At 40.3% G+C, this 24,373-nt stretch overlaps 1 protein-coding gene across 7 annotated transcripts in view; it reads right to left on the bottom strand.

The window, feature by feature from the left end:
* ncalda (neurocalcin delta a) overlaps window positions 1–24,373 on the bottom strand; it is a 69,216-nt gene that overhangs the window by 20,278 nt on the left and 24,565 nt on the right. The window contains exon 1 of one of the 7 annotated variants that reach the window (XM_030749625.1): window positions 15,241–15,522. The exons of the other annotated variants lie outside the window; for them this stretch is intronic. The gene's annotated coding sequence lies outside the window, so the exon portion shown is untranslated. Of the gene's footprint in view, window positions 1–15,240; window positions 15,523–24,373 lie in introns of those variants that run through there. 7 annotated transcript variants of the gene reach the window in all.

The raw sequence follows: 24,373 nt of genomic DNA, 5'->3' as shown, positions 1-24,373 counted from the left end.
CACCTTTCTCATGCTCTTTGCTTTTTTCCCTTATTTCAGTACTCTTCATCCTCAGTTTTATTTCAACCTACACATGATCAGCTCTCTCTTACCAAGCAATTGCACTGCAGTTACCATGGCAACATTCAGCAAAATCTTAGAGCCATTGATGAGATTTCTGGCTGCATGCACCGCAGACACATGCACATGGGTGAATAATACACACACACACACACACACACACAGTTCTCTCAATCAAATACACTGCGCTGTGTGTGTAGGTGTATGGATAATGGTGGGGGTGCAGAAATGTAAGGTGCAGTACCAACTGCGGTTAACTGCTAAATAAATTCAGAAAGGTAATAAAATGGGAAAAGGCAGTCAAATAACCGCAATCACAAGTGAGATGCAAAATCGTTACAGTGATCTGCATGTAGCCTCTATTTGAAGCAGCCACTAGAGCCCAATAAGTTTTTTATATAGCGATCAGTTCCACATAGGGACATGCAATTTTCTAACTACAGTTCTTATAAGGCCTTAAGGGATGTAAACAGGAAGTTTAATGCTGCAACATCTTACTGCCAGATTTCTTTTTGTCTATTGCTGCGTCTCGTGTTTCATACGTACAATTTTGAGTGCATACTTGCATTCACACTAACACGTATTACTACATGCAAAGGGGCAAGAAATACCCGCAGGGTGGATTTAGAGCAGTCAAGAAGTTGAGCAGGGAAAGCTGTAGACTTTTCATCCTCACTGGTTGTAATCTTGGCTATGTAACAAAGGAGGACGGACCTCCTACTGTATATTAGAGACCAACAGATGAAGGATTTTTAAGACTGATGCCGATATCGATATTTTAAAAACCTGATATTCTGATGTATCAGCCAATACAGTCTTTTCTTTTAGACATTTGTTAGGTATAGTTATTTATGTACTCGTTTATGGTCTTCTGACTCTGCTCGGATCAGCTGCTTGTTGGATTTGTGGGATTCCAAACAGGTGTTGCCAACAGGGAAGATGCAGAGTATCCTCTGGTGGATAAACAACATGTCCTCCAATCAAAATGTAAGCATCCATTGTTTCTGCAGGGCCCCGAAATACGACCTATATTTACGTTTCCAAATGACCGCGCTTACCTCTGGCTTCGCGTGTGGTATGGACATGTCCTTGGGTAGAGGATAGAATAGTAATTTATCAATCGGAAGGTCCCAGGCTGCCATGTCAAACTATCCCACGGCAAAATAATGACTTCGTACATGAATAACAAATGTGACGAAATCGATACTTACATCTTCTTTTGGGGTCTGCCGGACAAAACTGAACACATTTTTTAAACGCACTTTCGTCTACGACCACTAGATGTCCCCCCCTTCCAAAACGTAAATATTGGTCGTAATAGGTGCCTGCAGAAACGAACAATACCTACATTTTCACTCTGAGGACAGGCTGTGGATAACCTATACAACACTCATAACATGGTTGAAGGGTATTTCTCCTGTTTCTCCTTTACTTTTAAAATTTTCATTTAATGGCCATTATAAATGAAGATGGTAATACTGGCCTGCTAATAAATAAATAAATAAATCATAATTTCTGATAGGTGAACACTTTGCTAGCTTTCAGACATGCTACCCTGTAAACAGTGTACATGGCGCACAACATGAATGTGTACTAGCAGAAAAATCCAAATTGAGGCACAGTGCTAACTTGTTTTCATTCAAAGTACCCAAAATCAGCTGGACGTTCTGAGCCCAGAAGCAAAAGACACATCACCAGCCCAGTGCACCAGATTCCTGTATGGAAGGAATCGTGGACGGAAAGGACTTGTAAAAAGATGTGTGTGGATTTCAAGACGGGGCTTGCAGTGAAATGAGAATGTGAACATATGGAATAAGCTGGTAGAATTGATAGTGTCATGAGAAATTGATGAGAAACAATAGCCGTCTTGCAAGCGAGGAAGTATATTTTTACAAGTCTACATTTTTCACCAAATATGCCACAAGATGTTTAGAGTTTCTTTTAAATTCGTTTTGAAAATTTCACATTTTTAACTGTAACTTCTGCTCCTTTCTTACACACGGACATTTGAGAACAACCTACAGGTAATGAACAAAATCCATCATTTAGTCAAAGTGTGTAGAGTACCTGACTGTAGACGAGGTTGCTGTTGTTTCCAAATTTGTGATAAAGTAGCAATTCTATTCCTCAATCCTGTACTGCGTTGGATGAGGTTTTGCTGTCCCTTCAGCACAATGTAGTTCTGTGCTCCTTTTTGAAAAAGAAAAGCCCACTCATGTATAGCATGCTTCCAATATAAAAGCCTTAAGGCTCATGGTATCCTAGAAACCATCAAATAAATGAAGAAATAAATAAAAAATGATGCAACAAACTGTCAGTTTCTCTGTGGCGATTAAGCTTAGCATCCTGATTATTTGGTAGAAAATAATTCAAACAATGAGGGGACACTAACCTCACTGCAGATGGTACCAGTTTATCCAGCTCCAACTTTTTGCTGAAGGTTTATCTGTTGCTGCTGTTGTGATGTTAGCCTAAAGATACCTCTGTGGCTAGTTATAGAGTACAGCTCATTATTATGTTAAGTGTCCTAACTACACTATTCTCCAAAATATCGCTATTTAGTTTGCATGATTTTTTAGTTGTGGACAAACTAGTTAGCTTACTACTAACCTCTAACTCTGCTCAGCCTTGTATGTGCTGTTTTTCATGGATGCTTGGGTGCTATAATTGATTGGAAAACAGGTACAATTACCAATGTGCTGGAGCTGGAAGAAATTGGACTGTAATTAAACTTCACTGGTACCTTGGTGCATGTTTCCCCAACATGAAGGGTACTGAATTAGTATTTGGGCTTGGAAATGGCTAATTACATCAGACTAGCACGAGCTCATAGTGTTTACTGTTTCATTCATTGACTGTCTCCAACAAGAGATTGGACTCCATAAAAGAAATTTAGAATCTCTGGAAGGTGCTGCTTCTTCCCCTCATGTTGGAATGAGAGAAGATTAATGTTTTAAATGGTTTTTAAACAAACTGCCTTACATGCACTTTCAGATCTTCACAGGTAAAAATTACAAACTGATCCGTAGTGGCAATTGGAGTCTCCCCTCTGACCTGTTTAGCTTTAATACAATGCTGAAATTTCTTTCTCTGGAGTAACACTGAAGCACTGCAAGGCAGCAAGTTTGTACAACTGGGGAATACACTGGGTACTTAAGTCCATGTATCTTCTATGCTTACAGAGCTAAGAGAAAAGTCCAGAAAAGTCCTTTTGACTCCTGCTGTGCTCTGATCTGCTCAGACTATAGCAGAAGGTCCTGTCTGTTTTACTCTCTATCTGACGGACACACTCGCCACAAAGCATACATACAGTATAACACATGGACTCAGTGATCATAAATGTAGAAATAAATGCAACAGTATATGATATAGAAAGCAGTTTTCAGCAAAAGGTTTTCAGTAGGTGCGGGTAGTACTTAATTTGGAATCCTTTCTTGTATTTGCTGAAGCACTTTGCACAACACTGCTAATTTCTAATATTCAATTATTTTATTTTGTTTATATGCAGCATACATCTGAATGGAAATCCAAGTGCAGATGCAAAATCTGCAAGGGAAAGCAGTTTGGGATGCAACCCTGAATAATCATTTATGTACTGATCGCATTTCCAAGGGACTGAGACGTGCAAAGATAAAGCAATCGTTTTGGTTTTTCTGGAGAGCGAATGAGAAAGAAATGCAGTTATTGTTAAAAAAAACAACAAAAAAAACAGAGAAAGTTTCCCATGTTTATTTTAGAAACATCTGTAGAAGCTTAAGTCTCTAGAACAATGGACAGCAGGAATGGGAGGGGAGGTAAGCCAGAGAAGGACACCCAAAAATAGAGATTAAAATAAGAAAGAAAATGCTGATGAATGGATGATTGCTGTTTCTGCCTACATCCTACTGGGCCTTAGGAAACCCGTCTCCTGTCCCAGCAGGAAAACTGTACAATTCAAATTATTCATCACTCAAGTCAACTCGTTTAAGGGGGGTAATTAAGGCTCAGTGTACATGTTTCAAATTCATTTTCTTTAACTACAGTAATAAGTCAAATTTCTAACCAGTGTGTAATATCCAACAGCACCAAAGAGGCCTCCAAAAAAAAAAAACCCCCAAAAACCCAAAACAAAACAAAAAAAAACCACATCAAAATTTCTTGGCAATGGGCTGGCACTGAGTCGAGGTGGCAAAACAGAGAGAAAGACACTGACAACTGGCTGGTCAGTAGCTGGATAGAAGGTGAGCCTAAAGGGAGGGGTGTATATGAGTTTACACTTCTTGGAGTGTAGCCAGCTTTTCTAGGATCTGCCTCCTTGTTTCGGCTCTGTTCGTTTGGCTCTTTCCCTTTAAATTACCACTAAACCAGAGATGGCATTTGAAGTCTTGTCACACTGATTGTTGCTGCTAGCTGGTTAGCTGCCCACAGTCGTTATTTTCAGCTGTTATACTTTTAAATGGCCTCCTTAGTCTTCATTAGGTTGCCATGGTAACAGACCTGATAGCGGGCGGATGAGCAGGCAACCACACATACTGTCGTGTTGATTCAGGAGAAAAAGGAGCGGACCAGTGAGATGGACAAGATGACACACTTCCTCAAGTCAATTTTATAATCAGCTTAAAGGTTACATAATTCAAGCTCTGAAGCTGCAGTGCAGAGATCTGTGGCCATGTTAAAGGTACTAAAAAAATGCTTACTACTATTTATACAGGTTTGTTTATTAGCTTTAAATATACTGATGTATAAAGGCTCTAGGAAACTGTAAAATAATCAACGTCTCAGGTAATTCAACTATTTTGGTTCTGGGAATCAGGTCTGGTTGCATGCCTGTGTGGAATCTCTTGTTCTTCTCTTCTGTGTCCAACAGAAAATGACCCCTGCCTTGTACTCCGAGGTCGTGTCTAATTTGTTTGCCTCCCCCATCTGAGTAGCCCTGGTGGGAGCTCCTCTGTCTGCCTGGCACTGGATCATTGGACCTGCTTAATTGGTTGGATGACTGACTCCTAGGGCCCAACAGGGGGAAATAGAATAGATGTGGTGACAATGTTTCTGAGATCTGCTGCTAAAATTCATACAAGTGCCTTTTCTCAAATCCCAAACAGACCCCATTTAGCTCAGTCACTAAGCTTGCCACTTTTGCGTAGCTCTGCGAGTCTTTAAGGGGATGGAGGTTGACTTTTTAACGAACTAGTTTAAAACTCTACGGTCATATTTCTATCTCACAGGTTGTATCAACTGAATGTTCTCAGGACTTTACAGAGGAGCTCTGCACTGGGGGATAATTCACAGCACAGGTTTCAGAGGAAGCAGTAAAGGATGACAAAATGGGACTTCCCGGGAGCGATCTAAGAATAGCAGCCAGAGGTGCACTAGAACATGAACTTGAAAGAGGAATCTCCCAAATTTCAAAGATTTATTGTATCACGGTTTTTGATTTTTATGGGCTGATTCCCAGAACTTGTACAGTTAAATGTGGTCAGTTTACACTGTCATAACTGGTGCAGACCGCCACATGTATCTGGGAAAAATCTGAACTAGATGTCAACCTCATACTCCAGGCAGAAAGAAGAGAACAGATGAAGCAACTTCAAAATTTTCCATCACTAATGTCAGCTGCTGCCTACATTACTCTTTTTTTTTTCCAAGTGAATTTTCCATACAAATTATGGCTAATGATAAAAAAGAATAGCCTCCCACGCAGTAACACCTGCTGAATACAAATTTTCATCAGCAGTGAAAAAGTGTCATGGTTGTAAACTGCGCAGAGCTGCAACTGATAAAAGCTGTTTGCAGAGTAACTATAAGAGCAGCTGGAGAATGTATGTCTGTTACTGGAATGAGGGCGCAGCCTGTAACAGTGTATGAATTAATGAGAGGCAGAGTAGAAAGAGAGAAAGTGTGATGCGGGCTGAGCCTGAGTCTGGAGATGATTGTGACTGAAGAATGCCCCTAGGGATGCAACAAAGCTGGCTCTGCTTCCTGTGGTCTAAGAAAATATAGAAACAGGATATAACATCACGGAAAATAACAAACAGCAGGGAAGTTACATCACAGCGTGGAGGTCAGGGGTCAGGATTAACCCAGGGAACTGGGCTGTGCTGAAGAGAGATTTTGGAGAATTAAGATTTCTGGATATTTAGACTGGCAGTCAGTTTGAATAAGTAATTTCTTTCTAACTGCCTGATGTAAACATAATAGGACATAAAATAAGTTGAGTTTCATTAGAGCCTAATTCTATACAGTTCAATCTGTTGACAAGTTGAGAAAACCTCAGCAATCCTCAGCACACAGAGAGACTTTAGGTTTCTGGGAGCAGTAATAACATCAACTAAGCACAGCAGCACAACACCAAAAAAAAAAAAAAGCCAGTATATTTATTATTCAAAGTAAAGCAACTGAAATGGTCTGCAAGGACAAACTGGTGATCTTCCAACAGTGAACATTTGAATCTAAGACTGAAAATAAAGACTGAAATGGATCCTTATTTTTAATTAAGGATGTTCTGTAAGTAGGTGAGATTAAAGGATTTAGGTACTGATAATAGTCTTGTAAATTAGGCACTAAAAGCACAAAGGTTTTGTTAAAAATCAAGAATATTTAGTTTACACTCTTTTTACATCAGTCACTTCTCACTGACAGTAAACCTTTACGTCGACCTCCTGGTTTCTTTCTTTCTTTCTTTCAGTGTGTTCCACGTGTCACTTAGATACGTTCACCTGTGTTTGTAGGCCAGACTGGGTTTTGTAAATGTCAAGTTTACTGTAACTTTTTCCCCCTTTTGCTATGACTGGTATGTGGCTTTGTAAATATTCACCCTCCCGTACTAATGTGAACATTGTGCGGGTTGCTTTCTTTGCAGAATGATGTCTTCCAGCCTAGAGTTCCAGTATCTTCATTTGCCATTTAGTTAAATGAAATAATAATGCTTTGTCACACACACACACACACACAAACACAAAGACACACACACACACACACACACACACACACACACACACACACACACACACACACACACACACACACACACACACACACACACACACACACACCTCTGTTTGTCTTTCAGTGAGAGATAAAAGCCGAGTAACCATCAAACGCACAAGGTTACCACCTGTGATGATGCGGCAGAACAAAGGAGACGCACGTTATTCAGCTGGGTGAGTGGGAAACAGCCACTGTGAACTGCATTAAGAGGTCTGCGTATCGTAAAGCGGTAACCACAATTGTGCTCAGTGTTGTTTGTTACTAGCAGTAAAAAGGTGCTACAACAAATGTGCTGATGGGCCTAAGTGATGGGGAAGAGTTTCAAAATGTATGTTTATTTATTTATTTTTTTCAAATTAAAAAACGTGCCACAACAAGTATCTAATGTATCTTACTAAAATGCTATTTTGAACAAAGGTCAAAATTGAACAATGAGGCAACACAAACCTGGACAGCTTACATCATGTCATCCCAAAGACATAGCAAACAAACAGATTACAATTACAACTGTGTTTACAGATGTAGTCTCAGACTGCCTGAACCTTTAACAAAGTGAAAATAGCTGAGAGCCACTTGTTTTATGCTGTGTTTCTTTGCGATAGGCACTGAAAGTTATGCACAAAACATGTCTCAGTGTTTCAGATTAAAAAAAAAAAAAAAAACCTAACTACCCAAAGACTTTTAAGGGAAAGACACTCATAATCTATGACACACTAATCTGAGTGAATTTACAGCAGTTCTATCTGTGTTGTGAACAGATGCACACACAGGCTTAAAACAACAAAAAAAGACACCAGTTCCTCTCCGTGATAGCATCTGCAGCTCTAACAGCTCACCTTAAACATACGGCTTCAGATCGGCTTTTCCGACCCGATACTGTATTCAGGTGAATTTTTTTAGTGACAATGTAGTTGACTCATTCCACCTCACATACCCTAGCAAGGCATGCATCCTGCCTGCCAAAGATCTCTGCAAGTGCTGACGCTGATTAGCCACACAGTTATTTGTACTGGTCTCAATGGAGAATAATTCACTTGCTATATTGTGAGTAATTCAGTACATTTCATGTGAAATTTAGAGAAACAAAACACTGTAAAGAGAATAACATAACATTATTATTAAGAACATTTTATTACACTATATAACAAATTTTACATTTTATTTATTTTTTGGATCGTTGGTAATAAGTATACATTTTTTATATCTCAAAGGGAGAGAAAATGCATGTTAGGCTGTTCAATTTTTTTTAAAAATCTAATTAAAAATTACTAATCACTTATTACCTAGGAACAAAAAATAAATAAAATATAAAACTTTGTTACATGGTGCAATAAAATTAAACATTAAATTAAATGTTACAAAATAAACATTAAATCAAAGAATTTACATTTGCCACAAATAACTGTCATGACCTCTGATAGCAAAATATCCTCTAAATGCTTATCATTGATCATGAGCTCATTCATGAACTCTTTTTTCTTGCTTATTTATGCCACGTGCTGTATTCACTGAGTTAAGTTCTCAACTTTTAAGTAACAAGTCTGACTGGCTTTTATTGTACTTTGTGTTATTTTAATACTCACTGTGTGGGTTTCTAAGGTTCTCATCTGAGTCAGGCCATCAGCTGGTAATATTTTGCTGTTTCTAATGTAATCTCTTGCACACGTTTTTGTAAATGACATCATCTCCATCTCGCTAACATAAAATGCTAACCTCGGGCACATAGCAAAAAATGAAAGCAGCATCACATGGATGGTTTTCGCTTTTGTCAACATCGAACGTCTCTTTGTAACAGAGAGAGAGAAAAAAAATGACAGATACACATGCAAATATTTAAATAACTCCAACACAATTGGAGTGAATGAGCAACCACAATTATGGAGAGTCTGGCCAGTGTTGCAGTTCTGCTGGCAAAAGTGGACTTCTCAATACTTCACAGTGTGAGAACTGAAACTCGGGGACACAAATATATTCAGGGAAGGAATGCCCAGACTGCTGAGCACACGTTTAGCTAAGGCCAGAAACTTACAAAGCTGATAACATACATGAGCAAGCTGCAGCAAATAAGATGATTAAAGACAAAACAGAAATGAAGTTCCTCTTGCTTTTACGTTGCTTTTCAACCTGACGATAATTAACAAAGGGTAAGCCGTGAGTGGAAGTGTGCAGGGTGGTGAAGAGAAACACTCACAGAGATGAATGCGTTCTCAGCAAAACGCCATCAAGTATTCTCTAGCAAGGACCTCCATCTTTTGTCTCCTGTATCCAGCATGACATGACAGCGTGCATGTGTGAATTCCATTCTGCAGCTAAAAATAGAACATCTGTTTCCCATAGTTCCTCTGAACCAACACATGGGAGCCTATAGACCAAGGCCATCCCTCAAAAATGATCTGTGAGTCTAACCTTATGTGGGACCTTTTAGCTGCAGGCGATCCTGGGGCTGGATTTCAGCTCAGTGACCTACGACCTCTTCATAAAGAAGCCCTTTGGAGAATGACAAAGAGCCTGACCAACCAGCTGTCCCTCTAAACCACCATGATCATGTGTCTGTCAGCAAACAGTCACTCAACATGTATATCACAGAGATGGATGCATTCACAGGGGATGGGAGCTTAAATTATATATGCTGCCCTGGAGCACTTTTTTTTGATACATTTATTCCCATTCCTGTTCTCTTTTGTCCAGTGTGTTCCGCATAAACAACAGATATAAACTGTAGTTAATCTTTTCCCTTTTCAATAAAATTCACAAGCTCCTCTTCCAAAATCCAAACTGAAGGCTGCCACACCAGCGCAGTTCTCAAAGCAATAAAAAATAATTACACAGCTCCATTAACAGATCTAAAGTCATAATTCTGATAATCTTTGAAAAGTCCCTGGCCTCAGTACTAAAAGCCCCTCTTCTCACACAGGCGGGCAGGTAACAATGTATCCTTCCTAATCCCAAAATTCACAAATAATCCAATGCAATAATGACAATAAACCGCAGAGCCTCTGCAAAGCTGGCATGCTTATGAAATGAAACATGTTCTGGATATGTTTGATATGTCAAGTCAGACTAAATTTTGCCTGTCTTTACAATGTGACTAACCAGAGTTTCCAACAACCACAGACGTGCACCTTCATGTAGCGGTGATAGCACAGACATAGACAGTAATGTTTGTTGACAGTGACGGTGTCACGGTGCAGGTTAAAGAAAGTTATATTATACTTCATTCACTGTAATGACAACAAAATACTGCTGTACCTAATGAATGTATGACACATCCATCTAGAGTGGTGGTGCTATGACAGTCAATGAGTAAGAGCGCTTCACCCAGCATGAACTTCAAACTCAAACCACAACGCCTCAGCAGAGAAGTGTAATTGTCTCGTAAGTAGCCCGGTCCTTTTTGTTTTGACCTTTACGGTGAGTGCACATAAAGTAGTGAAAAATGTCACAGCTGCCTAAGTGCAGTTATCAAAGCGACTGACATTTCCACACTCAAGTCAAATATGTTTCTCAGCACCTGCACCATGAGTACCATTGGGAATATACACTACACACATGCACACAAACACACAGAAACAAACTAATTCTGTTTGAGTAAAAGTGCAACTGTGAATATCTATATTAATATGCAAATCTTTTAGATTTTAGTAGTGATGTGAGTAGCACTCTTGCCATGCTTATGTGAGTGGGCCCGTACTTTAGAAGTGTTTCCACTTCAAATTAAAGCCACGTGCTACACAAAAGTATAAATAATACCATCACACTTTGTTTTGACGCCGTTAAATAAAACATATTGTGGCGCTGTATGTTTACATGAGGAGGCCTTTATTGATTCACTGGCATGCTTTGCTGTGTGTGCATGAAAGACATTTCAGCTGACTGCAGAATCAATTATGAAAACCGAAAACACCACTGTTTCCAATGAAACCTCTTCTATAGTAGACCCATTATGCTAATTTCTACCTTTATTCTCAGACTCGTGCAGCTTTTCATGATTAATGGATTAAAATAACCCTTCACTGTCTTAAACTGAGCCATCCTCAGCATCCTCCCAGGTTATTTAATGCCAAACATTTTAGCCCCTGTCCCTTTAAGGCCACCATTCCTCTAAGAAGAATGCTGCTCTAAACCAATGTTCTACTGATGGCGGCCTCTCTGCAAACAGAAAATGGTACTTGTGGGCACCATAGCTGATTGCAGGTGTGGAGGTTCCAAACATCTACCAAACACCATCATTTCTCATTCTTGATTGGCAATTATTCAAATTCATCATGTCTGAGTCAAAATCGGGTGCAGAAGATGAAAGGGGAACATCTGCAGGAACAAAGATTACAGCAGGACATCTCTGTTTGGTAGATATTACACCCTATGCCTGCACCTGTTTGGAAATAATAGTCGATAAAGTCTTTCAAATAATAAGCTGTCTAAAACTGTCTGTATGTGTCCCTGCTAGTATCAGTATACAAATGCCAGATGATGTGAAGATCTTGTGCTGTCAGGAAATACCAAAGGTCACATATCTCTGTATGCCATCACTTACAGCTGCTTTTACATTTACAAATACAGCATGCAGCAGTTATTTGAATTATAACGAGCAGCTTAGCTACATTTTATATATATTCATTGTCTCCACTTGAAAGCAATGCCTGACAAACTTTTAATGTCACTACAGTTTGTACTTCTGACTCCTCAATACTGCCTTTCATAAATGAAACAGCCATTTCTTTTATCTTTAGCCTAGCCGAGAAGCCGGCTTCATACTGTGCTCTGATAACGAAGGATTCCTCTGTGAATTGTGTGAACAAATATATATGATGGCCTTTAGCTGCTGATGGGCTGAAAAAAAACAAAACAAAATGTACCCACTGCTGTTTTGAGTTTTTTTTTTTTTTTTTTGGAAAAGCTAAGATAGCTTTCTTACACAACCGAGGGTTTAGAGCCGCCTGAAGCCTGAGCTTTGGCTCACGGGGATTACTCGTACATTCACTGACCTCATTATTTGAAACTTTTACCCTGGGTTATTCTACATCAAGACACCAAATGCTTCCAGCCCGACTATCTCTGCATTCCCTGAAATAATTACAGTGTAATGACACAATTATTAATGGGGAAACTGTCACATTTGAGCTTTCTACTGATATTAATTTGCTCTTAAAAAAAATCATATTGTGATGAAGTCAGGCGCATTTACAAGAATTTTATGAGCAGCATATTCTGTGTAGCTATTTTCAAATCTATATTTAGAAAACTACTTACACTATGTCGTAATAACAAGCTAAACCTATTCTAGAAAAGTCAAAGCCTATCCGAGCTGCCACAGAGTCCATCCTGGATAGGCTGCCAGTGCACAGAGAGAGAAAGAGGCCATCATGCACATCTACGGCCAATTTAGAACCACAATTAACCTGACATCTGTCTCTGGACCTTGGGAGGATGCCAGAGTACATGTAGAGAACCCACGCAGGCACAGGGACAACATGTAAACTCCACATAGGAAGGCCCCAGCCAGACGGTGGCATCAAACCCAGGACCTTCATGTTGTGAGGTAACAGTGCCAATGACTGCACCGCTGTCCCACCTGTAAACTAAATTTAATACCATCTAAAACCCTTTTTGAAATTCAACACTAAAGCGAGCACTGAATTAGTGTTCGAGGTCTTAAGAAAACAAAAATGATTTATTTTGTCAAAGCCAGAGTTCCTCATTCCTTGATACGGTCTCCTGGTTTTGGATCCAGTCTGCTACGTTACTTAACGCTCGGTAAAAAAGAGCCATCCACACAGGAAAAACATCTAACTGCCTTCCTAAGTGTCTGTCTGTTCTCTTATCTCTGAGTATATTTCTCACTTAAATTACTTTTTTTTCTATTTCTCCCTCCCTCTGGCCATAAATCAACAGTTACATAAACTGCATTCAAGTTAGTTTCCACCACTGTTACATGAGACTCCCTTAAGTACAAAACAGGATGTTATAGAAGCCTGGTTCATACAGTTCAGCTGAGCATGTGTGTAGCAGAATTAAACTTCTCCAGGTTTTTAAACGGATGTGGGCATAAACACATCGCTCAAACGTCTCTGTGTGAGAGTGGGCTTGGTTGCTAGAACACACGACGGGAGAAGGGGCAACTTTTTCCATGATATAACCGCATTAAATCAGCTGAGACCAAACACGTAAATACACACTTGTAGCGGCTACATTTATGCTCACCTGGGCTCAGATATAACTTTCCCATTCATGTGCACTGAATAGAAACACGGTCAGTGATGTGCATACAACCAACTGCCAAATTCTACTCCTGTCACCACCTGCAACCACACAAACACACACACATACTGTGCACGCTTGCAAACTCACACTTTTTCACAGGTGATGCAGCTGATCTGTGCACAGAGTTCTGTAGCTGCAGAGCAGATGAAACACACTGGCTGCCTCAGAACTACACAGCTTGAACAAATAATGAATGATTAGGTAATTCTCTTATATTGCATTGTCTGCTATAGTTTAAATGCAAAGCAATAATTAGTATTTAGTATGCCTGGGTACCTAAAAGTACATCAACAGTTATCATTTGATGACACATTTTTATGTATATGATGGTAAAGGGCAGCATACCTCCCCCAGTTTTGGAGGCTGCCATAAAACTGAACAGCTCTGTACTCGTAGTTTTCTCTATATTTTAATATGTGTATCCTTGCTGCAACGTGCTAGTATACTGTCAACATTCCCAGCTCGTTAAACAGATATGGAGACGTCACTTACCTAAACTTGAGATTGTATTTTTCATGCGGCTTATTTCACAACAAGGTGAGACCCTCACGCATGCGGGACATTAGGACCCCTTTACATAGATGCTACACTTAACGTAAAACGACATATACCTTCAACTGTAGCTTGCACAAATTATTAAGTGGGAAAATTCATTCAATTTCAGTGCTTCTGAGGTCAGTCTGGGAATAATCTCCTGCTGAAAGGGGGCATAAAAGCATGAGGGACTTACTGTTTACTTGCATAAACCATCTTATCTGATAATACTGACAGATAACAAAATCTTCTTTCTAAATGGACCATGTTTGGTATTGTGTCACAAAAACCTTTCCACAAACAGCACACTTCAAACTCAACGGACACACACAATTAGGCAAGAGTAAATTTGTGTCCTAATACTCTGTCCAGAGGCGGACATTTAATTAGATGACACTTCAGAAACAGTGATAGAAACCTGTTACATGCTTATGGCTGGTCTCCATTTCATTAAGTTGGGAGGAGGAGAGGAAGAGATAAAGTCTCACAGTTTAAGAGAAGCAGTGAGAACGCCAGAGAGAGGGACGACTGAGGATTGGATCCAAACCACTTGTTATCCACATTTCCCTTTCTTTCCGCCCTATTAGGGCTAAATACTAGCTGGCATGCTTTTGTGAGAGGCATGCAGAAGGGTGGGGGGCAGGGGCTGGGGTTGGGAGTGTTTGGTGGTAAAGAGGGGAGGGAAAGGCAGGGTGTTCTCAAGCTTGTCAAGAAAACAAAAAAACATTAAACTCTTCTGGAAGAAAAATGCTCTTCCATCACTCCATCATTTATTTGTTTAAAGAAAAACAAAAAACGGATGTTGAAATGGCAAGAATTTCATTTTTGCAGTGCATACCTCTGAGACTTTCCCATCCCCTTTGAGGGGGGCAGGTGGCAGTTGCTCTGCCCCCCTCCCTGCCTCCGACTCTAAGGCAGACAGAGCACGAAGCTCCAGCCCACACGACAGCCTCTAACATTATGGACGCTTTGAGGAAAACACCATGTGGAGCTGCACATCACGAAACACACACAGCCCCATGTAATGTTCACACTCTCCTTCCTTCTGTCTTCTATCATGCACTCACTTCCTGCAAGGGGTTTGAAAACAGATCTGTCTCTGTTTGCTGCAAAAGAAAGCAACTGGTCTTCGAGAGAAGACCCCGAGCAGGGATCTCCGTCGAAGCCCTCAAACATCACCAAGCATTTCTGCAGCTATTTATTTCTGAAGATCAGACTGAAAGGTGACAAAAAAAGAGAGCTCTGACACACACACAGAATGTCATTTGCCACTTCCCTTTTGCACAAGTACGTGCTTCAAGTACACAAAATGAAATGAAACCCATCCTTCATCCAGCGTTAACTTAACTGCACACTGTTCGAGAAGCAACCACTGGCCGATAAAGCACACGCACAAAAGAGAAAACACAGGAAGCTTACCTCACTTTGTAGCAATGTTCAAGCTGTTCAGCAGTCCATCACCCAGCACTTTTTTCTAGACTAACTTTATGGCACCAGCAGCAGCAGCAGCAACAGCAGGAGGAGGAGGAGGAGAAGCAACAGGCAAGAATAAAGGAGAGCACCAGAGAAAACAAATATGAAGCAAGAACGAGAGAGAGGAGGGGGGGAGAGAACAGTCGAGAGGGGGTAGGACGAGAAGAGTGACTGAGTGACTGAAACAGAGCTAACGGTGACTGACTCCCAGACTCTCCTAGTCTGAGAAGATTTATTCAAAGCCCACAAACTAATTGCTTCTCTGACTGCCTGCCTCCTGAGCCTGACGTCAGCACAGTCACATGACCTCGCTGTGGCGTGGAGGGGAAATGAAAAGGGGAGGGCAGACAGAGTCACAGAGGGAGAAATAACGAGACCAAGAGAAAGACAGAGAGGGAGAGAGAAGCCGGTGTTGCCTTGGTAACAGGACTACTGCACCACAATGATTTCAATAGGTCATCTGACACACAAACATGCGCGCACACATACACACACAGAATCTAACTGTTAAAACTCGGACTCATCTAGAGAAGTTGGAAAGAATGAAGAGATAACGGTAAAAAAGGAGAAGTGAAATTAGAAATTTTGGAGTTTCTCCAGAAATTATACGCAAATGCATTACGAAACAGAATCGCACAAACTGCACTGTTCTTTACAGCACTTCACCTGACCTCACGGTGCCTGATTACAAAGGGCAAGTATTGATAGTTAGCATAGATATTTTTCATTGGCTTCTGAAGGTAACAGCTCACTCTTGCTACAAAGCCTAACAATACTCAATTCCTGCAGGACGCCAGTGATTAATTCAAGACCTGACTAATAAAAGAAGTGTGTTTAGAGAGAGAGAAGAAATAAATAACTTATCCAAAGAAACTTAATAAGTTTCATTACGTTAGGGAGGAAGGGACTACAACAGCTTGAGTTTCAGTTGTGTTTCTGTTTTTATATCATAATACTGTAAAAATCAAACTGCAGAGACAAAACTAAATATGATTTTTTATTTTTTTTTTGTAATTCTGAATATTTTAGCCAGCAGCCTGTAAGACAGATTTAAGAACAGGGAAACAGCTCTGTCTAGAGGTAACAAAATCCATGTATATGCATCTGTACAGTCTGGATACAAAAGATGGATGTAAGTTTGGGTCTTAAAACCATAGCCAGTGTGGACGTGCATTAAACTTGCACTCTTTCTAATGGCCATACTGGGTGTGTCTCTTGTGACTGCTAAAACGCCTACCCCCAACAAAGGTATAACCACGTGCTGTTCAAAACTTCTGTTTATAGGAGCCAATCAGAAGTGTTATTAAGGGTATGGCAAAAGGAACTAAAACAGCTTGTTTCAGATAGCGAATGGACTGAGGGGCTGAACCAAAGCTCAGAACAAGATAAATTAGGATTATATGGAACTTACTGTAGTTTAATCATTAGTTATTATTAATCTCTGCCTCTCTTCCACAGCATGTCTTTTGTCATGTCTTTCTCCCCTCAGCCCCAACTGGTCTCTGAAAATGACTGCCCCGCCCTGATCCTGGTTCTGCTGGTTTCTTCCTGTAAAAAGGGAGTTTTCCCTTCCCACTGTTGCCAAGTGCTTGCTCATAGGGGTCATTTTGATTGCTGAGGGTTTTCTCTGTATTATTGTATTCAGTGTAAAACGGAATTGAATTGCAGTGAACTGAAGGACAAAAATATGGAGGTAGAAATGAGCAAAATAAGTGCAATAAAAATATTATTATATTATCTATTTGTTTTAATAGCAAGATGTTTAAAGCTGTTAAACTGTAAAAAATTGCATCTTTATGGGTTTAATTTTTAAAAAGATATATTAAAATGAGCTGCCTTGATGTGCAGTGCTGTTAAAAGTTTTGCCCCTTTTGTTTTTTTTTTTTTGTATATTTGTCACACTCACGTTTCAGATCATCAAAAAACTTTGAATATTAGACAAAGATAACTTGAGTAAATATCAAAAACACCACATCATGCCACGATATAAAGAAAGAGCTGAGAAACAAAGTCAGTGACATCTATCAATCTGGAAAGAGTTACAAAGCCATTTCTAAGGCTTTATGACTGGAGAACCACGGTGACAGCCATTATCAACAAATGGAGAAAACCTGAACAGCAGTGAACATTCCCACAAGTGGGCGTCCTACCAAAATTACTCCAAGATCACATCAACGACTCATCCAGGAGGTCACAAAAGAACCCAGAACAACATCTAAAGAACTGGAGGCCTCACTCATGCTGCAGCGTTCATGATTCAGCAATAAGAAAGAGACTGGGCAACAATGGCATCTACGGCAAACTGCTGACCCAAAAGAACAAAGGCTTGTCTCACATATGCCAAAAACCATCTTGATGATCCTCGAAACTTTTGGGAAAATATTCTGTGGACTGATGAGACAAAAGTTGAACTGTAAAACTAACACACCGTTTCATAAAAATAATCTCACACCAACCGTCAAACATGGTGGTGGTTTAGAGTGGCCTAGTCAAAGTCGACACTTAAATCCAATTGAGATGCTTTGTCATGAGCTTAAACAGGCCGTTCATCCAAAACAATTCTGGAGAGAAGAGTGGGCCCAAATTCCTCCAGTTATCACAAATGTTTGATTTCAGTTCTTGCTGCTAAGGGTGCCAAAACCAATTTTTGGTTTACAGAGCAATTACTTTTGCATATATGAATGAAATCAATATTTAAATCATTATTTAAAAACTACATTTTGTATTTCCTCAGGTTATTTTTGTCTAATATAATTTTTTTTTGGGTGTGTCAAATATGCAAAAACAACAACAAAAATACAAAATCAGAAATACAGCACTGAGAGGTGTGTGTATGTTCATAAATACTCCTTTTTGTACTAGTAATTTCAGCATTAGTATTACATAGCCATCTGTCATCACTCTACCATTTCCAAAATGTCACTTGCATTGTATTAAATGTAACTGGACCAGGGCCCTGTATGAGACAGTGGGACAAAAAATGGCCAAAGACCCTCCTTATCCCATCCTCCCCACACTTATCCAGTCTGTGAGTACAAACAGCTTTGGCACGATAACACCATTTGAATAGCATCTGCTGGCCAGTTGAATGGAGTGCAGTGGGGCCCAGAACGGGGTGGGGAAGTGTGAAGGGTGGGGATGAGGTCAGCCAAGAGAAAAGCACCCCCGGCTTGACTACTGTGAGTAAGGTTATGTATGACTGAGTGAGAGGCACAGGGAAAGAGATGAAAAAAAGAAATGCAAAACGGGGTGAAGAGAAGCTACAGAGTGCAAGGAAAAGTAATTTAATAAAGCCTGCAGCTAAGATAAGTATGATTGTGAAGATCCTGCTGAAGAGCAAAGCAGATATGAAAATGAAAGCTATCAGGACAGAGAGCAGCAACACAAAGAGCTGAGATGATGCAAGAAACTGAAATGAGAGTCTGTCAGGTTGGTAAAGTGGTTGAGAGATATATTAGAATAAAGTCTGAGACCTGGGATTAGTGGGCTGGCGATGCCTTAAGGTGAATACAAAGCCTGTCAGAATATGCTTGGGCAAAGCACTGTCTTCTATCTGAACAGGCAGGTGGGAGAATATGTTTTTTATTCCAGCTGTTGAATGATGATGATGATGATGATGATGATGATGGTGAAGTGTTTGTTAATGGAGGAAGGAAATAAACATGCTGCAGAAAACAAAAAACATCCGTCCAGGACTAAAAATTTCAGCCAGTGCCAAATACTTAAGTGGCACCAAAAGCTACAATCCCCAAAGACCCCCATTTCAAAATGTCCAACTTAATAGCATAAAACAGCATGTTTACAGCTGGTACATAAAATGGTTTGGGTTCTTATAGCTAATTTACTCCTTCACACTCATTCATAACAGTTGTTGTGGGGTGTGTGTGGATCTTTTTGAGAAAACAGTCAGAAAAGTTGAGGAGGGAAAAAAATGCCAGTGGCCTCCAACCTGTAAAACCATTCCCCTTTTGGGGGTTGTTTCATTGTTGCCTCTCTAGTGCATCTGTTGTTAATTTCATTAACACCAAAGCAGCTAAAACTGATAATCTGTCATAACCTAGGGAGAGGGTCTGTGTGTGTGTGTGTGTGTCTGTATACATGTGTGTTTGTCCTGCGGGCCACAGCGGAGGTTCCGGTGTCTCCGCCTCCCTAGGGCGGAGATCACCACACCTGCTACGGATCAAGTCATCAGGCAGAGTCTCTTTAAGCTGCCAGCAGACCATCACTCTTCGCTGGATCATTGACTACATTTCAGATCCCCGTGTCAGTTCCTGCTCGTCTTTTCGGAACCCCGGCTTTTCGTCATCCCGCCGTACCACAGCTGGCTCCTTTCCCTGACTCACTCACCTGCCTGACCTCCCCTCACCACCTGGGAATTCCTTCAGCCTCTCGACCCGCTTCAGCCGCCTCCACCCTCGCCTCCCTGGACCCCCTTGTCTTTGCACATTTCTCGATCACTGTAAATAAACTTGCACCTTGCTTTCATCAGCCACCGCTTGTGTGTCCTCTTCCTCCCCGGGTCCTGACATAATCAACTCCCTCTGATACTTAACTGACCAGATCAATATCCCAGAACTTTAACTGACTTGGTGCTATACTCAGATTAAAAGTGTTCCTTTAATTTTTTTGAGCAGTTTATATTTGAGAGTTACCTAAGCAGCTAGAGTCTGGAAAGTCCATAAGCCACCAGCTGTCAGCTTCAAAGCAATGTGTAACAAGCAAATTGCTTCCAGTGGACACAGCTTGACACATGAGCACACCAGTTTAAGTGAGTGAAATTCTAGTATTTTAATTGCACATGGCTTAGCACCACACCCATATAGTCTTTGCAGCTTCCTAACCAAACTTGCTAGCCTTAGCTGATAGCATCACCTTCCATCCTGATCATATCTGGTTTAAAAAAAAAAAACAAAAAACATGGCAGCGGATACATTTAAGCCTTCAAAATGAGGCTTCACAACCCAGTGGATGACTTCATTTATCTTTTATATACAGTCTATGAAAACACTTTGTCAAACACAGATTTATTACCTTATCTGAGCTCCTGAATTGCCTTTTAATTGCCTTCTGAGTAGCACTTCTACATGCATGCAACCAGTTTCTGTGTGTGTGTCTGTGTGTGTGTAACAGGCACTAGAGAATTCCTTCCTCCTGCAGACTCAGGAAGCAACAGCATGGGCGGAAGTGAAAACAACAACTCTTTCCAAGGCAAACCCTTCAGAAGTTCTTCCTTTGGAAACGGAAACACTCCCTGCACACTGTGTCAGTGTTTCAAACACATTTCTAAATAACTCCTTTATTATTTACAATGTGTTTCTAAAATCAGCTGAAGGCAGTAAAAAAAAACAACAAAAAAAACTAAGGTGAGAAACAATGAAAGTTCCCGAATTGGCAAATAAACCAAAACAGGAAATACAAAAATGAATTCTTCTGGGTGTGCTGCAGTTTTGGTGATGTTAACCTCAGCAGCTGGACTGCAGGTATTACATAATAACAGCTTATAAAATGGATAATCAGCTATCAGCTGGGGAAGGCCCATGCCTATACACAAGATTTGAGTTATACAGGGGCCCTAGTATTTCAGGTTTATTTCTATGCTACCAACAGAGAGAGCATTGATTATTACAGAAAAATCCATCAGTACACTGAGTGTCTGTAACAATTGATTTGGTATGAAAGCATTTAAAAACATTTATAACAAAAAGGAGTGAAATGGTAAATTCTATTATGGCTGTGGTGCCATTCCTGTATTGGCCTCTACAGTGACTAATTGTGATTAGAGCTTATGATGCATCAGTGTGAGTGGTTTGACAAAAATAAACAATGATCCAACAGCACAAAGACACAGAAAGGGTGAGGATGACAAGCTAAACATACTACTGTAGAATAACACATTTTTATTCTACAGCAATATTAATAAAAGGTTTAAAGAAAGTGGTGGCAAGGTGGTGCAGTGATTAGCACCGTTGCCTCACAGCAAGCAAGCTGAGGTCCAGTTTGAAAGCGGTTAAGAACATGTATGAATAGACTGGTTAGGAGAAAGGGAGAAAACAACAGAACTCATAAAGAACTGGGAGTAAAAAAACTGAAACGAGTGTTTAGAGGAGTCTGAACCTTTTGATTCACAAGAATTACATTTACATACGCTGACATGAATTTTGGCCTTGTTAAAAATGAGCCTCTACCACCGTACAGCCCTCACGTAGAGGGAAATAAATGCAGATTTCAGATGAACTGTTGCTCCACACTTATCAAGAACTGACTGGAATGGCATAAAGCATTTCTGTCATAGCAAGTTAGATACAGCTTGTTGGGACTACAGTGACAAAGAGAATGTGGTGTTGCACAATTACAAGCCTTGGATTTCTGTTCAAGTGCCAACTGAAACACGCATGTACAGGAATCAGCAGAAACCTGGCTGGCAGACTGGGAAATGAATTCATCTCCCACACACCATATGGTTATGAATGTAACAATGCACTGGCCTAAGAGGAGAGAGAAGACGTCCACATGCCCACCACCAACCACATAAATGTGCAGCCATGCAGGAATTCACACTGGGTAAAAATGACCTTCTGTAAGGCTGCAAGGAGATCACTTGACTGCAAATGCTCCTTCATCACATAGCAGTCAGAGAGTCTGTTACAAACCAGTGTACACACAGCTGTTCTTAAAGCTTTCCATTAGTGCCATACATTCAATTCACAAATCTCACTGCTATGAGCAGAAGCGCTCTGATCAAAAACAAATCTCTTCCTTGCGTGTTATGTAACCACCATACAAAGGGCAGGCAAGCTGATGCACCTCGCTGAACAGGCTAATCCAACACAACACAGTGTTTGCCAAAACACTGACGACAGCATCTCAGAGGTCTGTGTAGAGCAACAAAGCACAGACACAGTAATGCATATTCATTTAATATAAAAAACCAATTAATGATTAATAATGATTTGTCTATAAAGTTTAAAAAAAAAACTTAAAAGGGAGTGCAAAGTAAATTCACATCTTTGAGACTGATTGTAAATGTAACTTTTCTTATCTTTCAGACTTTATCAGATGATGGGTTTCAGATTGAAAACAGGGCTCACATACGGACACTGACAGCCAGAGAACACAGTGAACAATTGAGTACATATAGAGGATAACACACAGGAAAAAGGCAAACTGGGAATAGAGCAGTGTCACTAAGCAACAAATGAAAGTGACTTTAGCCATCCTAGCTGCTGTGTGAGGCTGCACTTGGTCACACTTCTGTTAAATGTTAACACTAACATGACTACAAGGATCTGAGTGGTAAGAACATTATTGTATCTGTCATTTGTAATTTCCAAGTCTGAGATATTGGCAACAATGGATGTTTCGACAAACTGTTGTCAGAGTGGCTGCAAATGTATCAAAAAAAAAAAAAGTGAAAACACTGTGATAATCAATGCATTTAAGTTTGTGTGTGTCAGATATCACTGAGTAATGAACTACTACAAATACTGATACAAAAGTAAAAACTAATTTAACTAATCTATTCAAGTGGTGTTACAATGAAATACTGTATGAAGAATCAGAGGTCAGAATAGTTTGTCTTTTCTTTCCATTCTGTACAAACTATGAAAATATAGCAACCAACCGAGAATTGAAACTTTCAACTGCTTGACCTGCATTTCATCCGTTCAGTTCATCCAACGCGCTGCAGCGAGACAACTAACAGAGACAGAGCTGTTGCTAGGCAAAGAGGTTTTGGTCACTAGCAGATTGTCGTGGTTGCCCGTAGTTTGCATGGATGACACTGACTCGTCTGCAAACATTAGCCAACTATTAGCTAAGTGATTGTGAAACTGTGTGATGAAAACTGGATATGTTCGCCTTCAAAGCAAAAGTTATGCCCCACCACTGAAACCAATGTGTTGCAAAAAAAATGCAACTTTTACTTTATTCTCTGTTTCTGCTTTACAGTACATTGCACTTTTTCAAGTTTCCACTTGGTGGTTAGTTGTATTTGCAAGCGTTTGCAGACAAGTCGACATCTTTCACATGGGCAACCACGTCATTCTGCTAACAACCAAAGCAATCACAAAATGGTTTTTGGTGCAGCACCCTCTTTGAGATTGATTTCACTCGGTGAAAGCCACGACTCGCCAACTGGTCGGGGAACACATATTTTACTTTAGTGACCGGAGGAATGGGAGGCAGAGCCTTCAGCTATCATGCTCCTCTGCTGTGGAACCAGCTCTCAATTTGACACCCCCTCTAGTCTGATGTGAAGCACAAAAACGACTCTGTCTTCTCTCCTGAAAATCATGTTCATTAATCATATTAATTGTGTAGGAGTCAAATGTTGATGTGTCTATATTTCATCATAATCCAAAGGGGTGAGAAATTTTTTGCTTACAGAATGTATTTATTTAATTCCATTTATAGCTAAGGAGGTGGGCTGTGAAGAAACAGGAAATTTGCAGTGAAAGAAAGGTTTGTTATACAATCGGCAAAGTGTCTCAAGAGTTACTCAACAGCATTACAACCCACTCTTTCCTAAATGATTCAGAAGGCTGAAGACAAGACTGATGACCAGTCTGTCCCATCCCATTGTTTTTTATGGCAGATGGCAGGCTGGTTGCAGAGAGAGGCTTAAGCGGAGCCCACTGTCTCAGTCTCTCTCTTATCAGAATGCAGCAGGTTGGGAGTCAGAAGCAAGAAAAAGAAACATCGCCACCTCCTCTATGAGTCACTCACTGGCCCCTGCTCACTATTACTTACAGCCAGCACACACGCAATGAATACATATGTAAAGACCCAGCATACAAACAGACACTCCCACAGCTGCATCAGTCTTACAGAAATAGAGCCGTTGTGCTCACATACTGATGACTGCCTGCTGGGGTGAAGGGACTGGACAGATGCAGCTCACCAATCAAATGTCAGACTCGATCAAATTCAAGAAGGAAGCTCAAAGCAGCAGCCAAGGCATTTTTATTTTTATTCACCCAGAACTTCCTGTGAGTCACGCAGACTATTATTTTTCTCCAACTTCGGAAAAACACAAAAGGGATGATGTATAATAGCTAAATCTGTTTGCTAGATCAAATTT

This window comes from Archocentrus centrarchus, chromosome 16 (genome assembly GCF_007364275.1).
Source record: "Archocentrus centrarchus isolate MPI-CPG fArcCen1 chromosome 16, fArcCen1, whole genome shotgun sequence".
Lineage (NCBI taxonomy): Eukaryota > Metazoa > Chordata > Actinopteri > Cichliformes > Cichlidae > Archocentrus > Archocentrus centrarchus.
This window is presented reverse-complemented; position numbering and strand designations above follow the sequence as displayed.